We start from the raw sequence: 9,979 nt of genomic DNA, 5'->3' as shown, positions 1-9,979 counted from the left end.
CTAGTCCCGAAGAAGGAGCAGATATAATTTAGGTAAAACCAGGAATGATTCAGCAAGTATGTCTATTTTTAGGATCCATTGACCGCTTAGAGCGTGTTGTTTATAAATCCGCTAAACTGTTGAGGATAGCTGTGTACAGATACCTTACAATGATGAAAAATTCAATTTTAATACCCTTATTTACTGAAGTTTTTAAAATCAGACCACAAAAGATACAATCGGGAAATGTGAAAAATATAAAAATAGCCAAAAAAACTATTAAAGATTTAATCTAAAAATACTAAAATCGCTTATATATTGAAAAAAATAAAATTAAAGTGATCGCGAATTTAATTTTTCAAAATGCATTTTCGTTTACCTTTTTTTATATTTTAAGTAATTTTCAAAGAATTATGCCTTAAAAGTTCAGTTAAGTTAGAAAAAAATCAGTTTAAAATGCGGAGAGTGTTTCCACATGAAAATAATGTTAAAATCTGAGCATCAATTAAACTAAGAGAAAATAAGTTATTTCTTCGCTTGCAGATAAAAACAAAAAAATTGATACTTAGAAAATATTTTTGTAATATATCTCTTTTAATATTTATCTTTGAACTTTCTCTAAAATGTAATGAAAAAGTTTGGTTTATTTTAAAAAATCATTAACCAAATACCGCTTTGTTTATGCAGGTATAGTGACAAAAGAAAAATTGATTAAATCTGTAGAAAGCATGATATTTAAGAATTAAAATGTTTAAAAACCAAAGATCTATTATATTTGCTATACATTTACAGCATAAAATATAGCAGTCTTTCTATAGTATTTACATAAAAAAAAGCATTTTATCATCGTAAAATAATCTCGTAATGTGTCGAATTTAATTAAATACACACACACACACACACACATACCTTACCTATCTTGCCACACACACGCACACACACACACTCGTAGTGTAGCACTAACACACACACGCACACACACACTATCGTAGTGTAGCACTAACACACACACACACACACACTATCGTAGTAAAAAACACACACACACACTATCGTAGTATAACACACACACACACACACTTAACGCCTCACCCACGAACCCACTTACTACCTAAATAACCAGGGAGCTAGAGGCATAAGACAATGGCCGATAAATTAATGGATATTCACAATGAAAATATACACAAATTTACCCATTTTGTAAACAATATTTGGTGGTTTAAACATTTGGACACTCAAAGTAATAAACCAACCAATTAAAATTCTATGAAAGTCCCTAAAGTTAATTAGCCAACTAACAAAATGTCATTAACTTTGGGAACTAATGTAATAAAAAGCCAAATATCCATTTCCTCCCTGCATACAATTACGTACAGAAGGGTTAGTTTTAAATGAAAAGATTTAACAATATCCTAATTTATAAAGTTGTAAGCTTTTTTTATCTGTAGAGAAGGGACCGCTGAAACGATATGGTTCACTTTTACAGTGAAGCTTTTTATAGTTTTTGGGAAAGGTTTTAGGCTATTTTATTTTTATCAAAAAAGTCGTTTGTTATTTTAAGCTATTTTTCTGCCCTTTTATATCCCTTTGGATATTAGAAAAATATAAATTTAGATTTGGTTTCTTTTTATACATTAAATAATATTTATTTAACAACTGACCCCCCAGGTAAAAATCTGAATGTGTGAGAAAGAAAAACAGAGAGAGAGGGAGAGAGAGAGAGAGAGAGAGAGAGAGAGAGAGAGAGAGAGAGAGAGAGAGAGAGAGAGAGAGAGAGAGAGAGAGAGAGAGAGGGGTTATACTCAACAAATGCCTATCTTAGAAAACGCTTATAATAAAAACTTTGGTTCATGGAAAGAATACAAAGGATACAAATACAACAAAACCTGCAAACTTGTTTCCTTTCCATGACCTAAAACTTATAAATTATTTTGTGTTTTAAAGCTTATTTTGAATATCTACTATAAGTAGCCCTCTTTCTGTTTAAGTTAATAAATTATATTTAAGTAATACACACATCCTAAATATAAATTGTTATAATAATGTAACAGGATGTCTGTATGTTTGTCTGTTCTAAAGGATCTTGCTAACAGCTGAACCAGTATGGTTCTCCTTTACAGGGTAGCTCGTCATAAGTTCTTGAAATGTTTATAACTATTTTGGAGGAGAATACCACCACCCTCCAAAACGATTTATACATTATACATTAAAAATTTTAATTTTTAAAATTTTAATTTTTATGGAAGTTTGAAGCTTTTTTAGCAAGTAGTAAATATTGAGATAGGATGAGGATGCTATGTTACAATCGACAACTATAAATCAGCTGACCTTATATCCATATTTGGTAATATCTTTTCGATTATCGATAAAAATTGTTTAATCTCCCCGTAAAAAGAAATTATAAACCTTTTTGGTTAGTTTGATATGTATGTAACAAAAGAATTTATTCTACTCTAAATTTGCAAGTAAACCTTAACAAAAAGATTGTTATTTGTCGATTTTGATAGGTTTTAAGATATGTATAATAAAACACAAAATACATCAATGTTTTCAAGGGAATAAATTCGTTTTTTTAAAGTTTGATTTATTTTTAAATGGGAAGTAATTAAGACTTAATTCTCAAAATAGTACTCTTAAAAAACATTAATCAGTGACATATATCAACTATTTCCCAGCTTCGTGAACACTTTAATAGGAAATTTTAACATGTCTAGATTAACAATAAGAGCTGCTTGTAACGTACAAAAGTACAAACGTACAAACTGACATACAGACGTAAGGAGGGACTGATCCCAATTATAGAATGGCTTCGCTTTCAAAATTATCTATTTTACCTTTTCTTATCATAAAATTTAAGTAATGTATCTATTAAATAACAAATTAGATGGCGGGTTCATTTCCCCCTTTTTGTTTGACTATAAGTAGAGCCCCCAGTCTTGTCTTTTTTTCCATGAAAAGGTAATAAAGTACATATTAATATTTTTAATAAAAAATGTTATTGCATAATAATAGTTAACCGAAATTCCGTATCATAATAAACAAATAATTTTGTCACTTATAATGTTTTTTTATCATATACTTCCTTTTTTTCATCTCTTTATTTATGAAAAATTTGCGTTATTTCTTGTTGGGAAAAATATAAAAAAATTGTTTTAATTTAAGCTTTTCTAAATTAAGATTTTATTTCATCAAAATTACCTACAGTTTAATTGAAAAAGAATAGGTAATAAATTAATAATTAAAAATGTTTTGATTGATTTTTTCATTTCAATTAAAACACCTTTTCTCCTTTTCCCACTGTTCTACATGCATAGTTTGAAATAGATAGAACAATAATGGACAGACGGAGCAATCTTAATTGTAGAAAAGCTTCGATTATAACAAGGATTTCATATTTAAACATGTGAAGCTTATTAAATTAGACTGCCTGATAAGCGAACTCTTTAAAACTAGGAATATTGTTGAGAAAAATAGATATATTTTGACTTAAGTCCATGCTCCCAGCTAGTACCTCTTTAAAATACCTATTCTAATATGACTAAATCTAACCTAACCTAAATTAATTGTTGTCCAATTAGGTTTTAGGATTTTATCTTATATTATAAAGCTTGATAATAGAAATTCTTTGTATTATAACATAATGCCTGACCTACAGTAAAACAATTATGACAACATCCATAAAAGAGAAGCTCCATAACAGTAGGAAAAACGAACATAAACCCTTGAGTGTCAGAACTAAATAAGCAGAAGAATATAAATGTATATTTGTCAACAAAATTGTAGGCAAAACTGCTAAAATACAGACACTGTTTAAGGACATACTTACATTTTTAGGACTTGATTTTGGAGATGCTTCGCTTATAACATTATACCTAGATGTAATAGGAAATGGTATTAAAACAAGGATGACAACATCCATAAAAGTGAAGCACTGAAACGTTAGGACAAACAGACGTGAACACTTATATAGTGTCAGACCTGAATAATTAGATTATAAATGTATAAGAGTCGGAGCAAAATTGTAAGTAAATTTGTTGAAAATCTGCTTTATACAGGATAATGTTTATGGACATATTTACATATTTAGAACTTGATTATAGAGTTGCTTTGCTTATAATATTATACTTTGTTGTCCTAGGAATCAATATACCAAAAATTAGATCAATCGGATGATTAGATCACATAAACAATTGTTGTTAAACAAGGATGACAACATCCATAAAAGCGAAGCACTGAAACGGTAGGACAAACGGACATTAACACTTGTATAGTGTCAGAACTGAATAATCATAATATAAATGTATAAGAGTCAAAGCAAAATTGTAAGTAAATTTGTTGAAAAACTGCTTGATACAGGATAATGTCAGGACATACATACATTTTTAGGACTTGATTATAGAGTTGCTTCGCTTATTACATTATACTTTGTTGTCCCAGGAATCAATATACCAAAAATCAGATCAATCGGATGATAAGATCACATAAAAATTAGTTGTTAAAAAAGTAAAAAAATCTTTATGTTTAAAATGGACGTACGGACATTTTTGTGATAATAATAGAGTTGCTACGCTTTCTAAATCGTACCTAACTATTAAAGGAATCACCATGCAAAATTTAAAATCGATAGGTGAATTCTAACATGCCTAAATTAACGAAAAAAAAACATCCGTTACGGACGGACGGACCGACCCTAATTATAGAAAAGCTTCGCTTTTAAAAAGTAAAATTTGTTGTTAAAAAAGTAGAAAAATCATTATGTTTAAAATGGACGTACGGAAATTTTGGTAATGATTATAGAGTTGCTACGCTTTCTAAATCGTACCTAACTACTAAAGGAATCACCATGCAAAATTTTAAATCAATAGGACAATTCTAACTTGCCTAAATTAACGAAAAAAGCTATCCGCTATGGACGGACGTACGGACAGGCTGACCCTAATTATAGAAAAGCTTCGCTTTTAAAAATCAGATATAAAGATTGATTATAAGATATAAAAAAAAACATTAAAAAGGTTGGACATGCGGACTTTCTAGTAAGGATTATAGAGTTGCTACGCTTCATAAATCTTTACTTAACTGTTATAGGAATTATCATGCAAAGTTTGAAATCGCTAGGACAATTCTAACATGTCTAAATTAACAAAAAGAGCTAACCGTTACGGACAGACTGGCTTTAATTATAGAAAAGCTTCACTTTCAAAAACAAACAATAAACTACCCTGCCTTTTTGTCAAATAAGAGAGAGTTTTGTAAAATTAGGGTCAGTCCGTTCGTAATGGTTAGCTCTTTTCGTTAATTTCGGCATGTTAGAATTGTCCCATCAATTTCAAACTTTGCATGATGATTCCCATGACAGTTAGGTACAATTTATAAAGCTTAGGATTTTGACAACATGTTGTTGTATAATATGCTTCTCCTATTCATCTGATTTTTGGAATATTGATTCTTAGGACAACAAGGTAAAGTATTATAAGCAAGGCAACTCTACAATAAAATCCTAAAAATGAAAGTATGCCCTTTTATTTGATTCTATATATGTGCAATTTTGCAACACATTTATGTATAATTTTGTTTAGACTTAAAAATTAATGTTCTGCTTCTGAAACTCTATAAGAGTTATTGTTTTAAATAGTTAAAATAGTTAAAACCTTCCCTGGACTAATAAGAAGCTACAGACAAAAAAGCTTACTACTTTATACAATAGGATACATCTGTGCTTCGCTAATAACGGATGTTGTCATCTTTGTCAATTGTGAATTAACATTTTTAGTAGCGAAGCTACTCTATAATTTGAAATGTCCGTCTGTCAATCTGTCCGTATGTCTTAGTTTGGGGGAAACATGATTTTCTCGGCTCCTATAAAATATAAAAGGCTGAAACTTTTTGTCAACATTCTTATAATTGATTATCAATTTGCATTAATTATTACATTGTTCCTAAACAATTGAAGTTAAGAATGATAATACAAATTTTGAAATTCATAGGGTAATTCTAGCATGCCTAAATTAATTATCGGCATTTTTTTTCTAGCTAGGCAGGCAAGGGAGCCGAGCGCTGCGGCTAGGCAGGCAAGGGGGCAGAGTGCTGCGGCTAGGCAGGCAAGAGGGCCGAGCGCTGCGGCTAGGCAGACTAGGGAGCCGAGCGCTGCGGGCTTAGGGCGGACAAAGTAACCATAATTTTAGAAAAGCTTCGCTTCAAAAGATTCATAATGATATTAATTTTTCTATTCATTGTCCTCTTTCAATATTAATGCGATATTCTTAAATATCTTATTCCCATTATTATTAAATTTTCTTTAAAAAAATATCTCATAACTTTTTAATAGAAAGTTTGCCCATTTCGTCCATAAAGTGTTAACGCACTATTATATTCGTGTTCCCCACCCAACTATAAATTCCAAGTACACCTCTCATAGTACAAAACTGTATAAAAAGTCGTCAAAAAAGGAACACGTAAAAATTTAAGATATCTGACAGTACAAGCAGGACATTCAGGACCCTTTTAGACTCCACCGATATGGTAGCTTCTCATAGGTCCTAGGAAGGTTTATATCTACAGGGTGCGCCACGTTTTCTAAATTGTAAACAAAAGAACATAAAATCGTCAATTTTAGAGGTTTTATTAAATTTTAAAAACTGGGAAGCAAGCTAGGTATATGACTATTAGGTCATTGATAAAATCGTAGTAAAATGTATCTAACAGTATCCCCAGCAAGTTGCATAACTCTACCTCATCTACAGATGGGCTGAGGTCCGATTAAGGGGTCCCTAGTCGAGATTATACCACCTAAGTTTTTTATAGTGGGGTCAAACGTCCTGATTGGTCAAGTAGTTTTGACGCTATGGCCGTTTTAAAAAAGTCCGGTTATATGTGGCGCACTCTGTATATTAAGGGAATGGGTAGGGTACTCCCAACCTAGAAATCCCCCCCCCCCCTAAACAATTGTAAAGCAACCAAGTACTTTTACACCCAGGAATAAAAAAATCCCAAAAAATAACAGACAATCAACATTTCATGTAAGCTCCCTGATATAGCAACAGAGTAACCTATTCCACAGACTTCCTTAAATAACCTCCCCAGTTTATAAACTCAATAACATACCAAATGACAAACCACGCGTATTATTAAAATTAAATAGATTGATTAGAAACGGTTTGAAAATCTATAGTGTACGTATATTCTTATGTGAATTATGTGAAATTTGTCTCAAACTATACACGATCTTACTGAACTATGCTCTCGTATTTTTTAATCTCTATGATTATGACAAAGTATTAAATGTTTGTACACTAACCCTTTTTTGATGCTATTAACAAAGGTTTCGTTGCATACATATGAACACATATAAATAAACTAGTTACGTTATGATATAAAGTATACTTTAAAATTTGAGAGGTCCTATTGAATCCTTTATGTATTTATTTAAAAAGTTAAGGTATAAATGGATACATAAAGATACACAATGTACATTTATATATGCTTGAGCTTGGTCATCCCTTCTGTTTAATATTATTTTTTTCTGTCGTGGACAAAGTCCACAGAGAAATGTTTTTACGACCCCATGGGAAATTCAATCTGAAATGAAAGGGAACACGTAACCTTGGTTATATATTTGTTTCTGTTATAACCAGGTTGACAATTTGACATATTTACGGCAATGATTTAAGAATTTGTTTACTTGAATTTGAGCAGCTAAGACCCTTGCATCTAGATGCTTTGAAATTGAAGGGGAATAAATTTGCAGAAAACTATCCTAAAACAGTCCCAATAATGAAAATTGATGAATAGATATTCTAAATCCATCCTTTGGCCTATGAGAAGCTTCTCTAAATTCAAGAACTTTATCAATACAGAAGTTATTGAAATATTGAACTACAGACAAAAAACTTTACTACTTTATACAAAAAGATATATTAGTTATAATGTACCTTTTAAACCAATTAAAAACTTTTATCCTAACAATGCATGGAAAAAAAATAAGGCTAAATTTGCGTTCAAATATTAATTTCTGACAAAGCAGTTATAAATCTTAGACTTTTAAGTAATATAATTTTAGTATAAATAGTAATATTATATTTTATGTAACACTTTGCAATTTTTGTCAGAGTTAATTGAATACATTACAAATATAAAAAAATATGTGGGTGTGGCTACCTTACTTCAATTGCAACATTTTACCATTTACATTTGTTGTTATGTATTGTTTATAAAATTTATTGAAATACCTATGAGAAGACACATGAACATACATTTATAATACAATTATATAATCAAACTATTTGGATATTTTAGTTTTAACCTCTCTTTTTCTTGCAGACAATAACACCATTAATCATTCATAACTTTTCAAATTTGTTTTCAAACATAACAGAAAGGGTCAGGTGCCAAAGAAAGGAATGAGAAATGAAAACAAAAGAATTAAAAAAATAATAAGTTTGAGGTAGAAAAGTTAGAAATATTTCGAAGAATTGTAATTTGTTGTTAACGTAATTAATGAAAATTAATCATGTAATTTTCTAATTGACTTGCACAGAAATAGTTTTGAATTTGTATAATGAATTCAACTTATGTAACAGTAGATCAGTTTTAAAATTTCATACATTTTAAATTATTAGCTATTATACATTTAAAAGATGTGGAATTGCTGCTACCCTTTGTCTACCTATTCAATGTGTAATGGCCTATAAATTTAAACTTTTATTTACTAAGTATATTTGCGATTACTTTTATTTAATGAAATCTTCCAATTTTTAACATGTACAAAACGGCCTGCTTAATTGCTTCAAGATCCATGTCAGATCTATATAGGAAATAAATGTCTATAAACGAGCTCAAGTTTTCCAAGGAATATTTGTTTAAAACTCATAGTGCTCCAATAATCCATAATAAACTCTCATTGCCCAGAACGATAAGACCCATTATTTTACTTTATTAAAAATAAATTCCTTTTTTTAATTTCATGTTGCTATTTACCTTATATCAATGTATTTAATTTCTAATCATAAAAAAGAAAATTTAGATTTATAATATAATAAATTTTAGAAAACTCTATTTTAAAAGAATTCGATTGTGGCGACACTTTGTGTGTTCAAATATTAAACTAAAATTGTAATCATCATCATTAACCCTTTGGTGATGGAAATGTAAAAAAAAATATAATTTAAAAAATCTTTTTAAAATCATTTAGATTATTAAATATTTACTTTCTTTTAGATAGTAATGCCGGGTGAGGAAAATAGATTTATTGAGAAATAGATATGCATATAGAAAACTAGCCAATAGGGAGATAATTATATCGAGCCAACTCTAGTAATGTATATAGATCAGCCCAGAACCATAGAATTCTCTAACTAATATAGTTTTGTTTGAACTCTAATAACTAAAAAAGTACTACTTTTGTTCAATTGATAGAAATTAAAAATGATATGGTAATTTCACTTAGATTGCATAAATTAACCTCTCTTTTCCCTAAAAAGCTCTCTAATAACTGTTTTAACTGTTTTCCAATCATTTTTATTTAAATTAAGGATATTTTAATTGAAATGCTGCCAAGTATTTGTAAAGGTGAAAGAATATCTATGTTTCATATTCATAGATAACCATACTTTGCATGAATAATTAGTAGGCTGTTAACAGACAGTAACTATAACCAATAACCCAATAGCTAGTACAAATAACAAGTAAGGCAAACTTTAACAGGCCAAAATATTGTTGTAAAATTCATAAAAATATGTATTGACTATTAAAAAATACTTACTTTCAGCAATGCAGCTGAAAAAAAATAGAAAAAAGGCTTCACTATCAGCTGCTGTCTCCATCAGTAACACTGTCAGCTCTAGTCTCCCTCAGCAAAACACATTTTATAAGCTAGAGCTGTACATGTCCTTGTAGATACGACCAAACTGTAGTTGCAGCCCCAACTATCCTTGAGAAAACTTGGTGGTTTGAAGAAAGAATCATCCAATTTAAGCCACAGCCACCCTAAGTGACAGTTGGCAGA

Source organism: Acartia tonsa, chromosome 2 (genome assembly GCF_053477335.1).
Source record: "Acartia tonsa isolate MP-2025a chromosome 2, ASM5347733v1, whole genome shotgun sequence".
In the NCBI taxonomy this organism is placed as follows: domain Eukaryota; kingdom Metazoa; phylum Arthropoda; class Copepoda; order Calanoida; family Acartiidae; genus Acartia; species Acartia tonsa.
The sequence above is the reverse complement of the archived record's forward strand: the minus strand, read 5'-3'. Positions refer to the sequence as shown.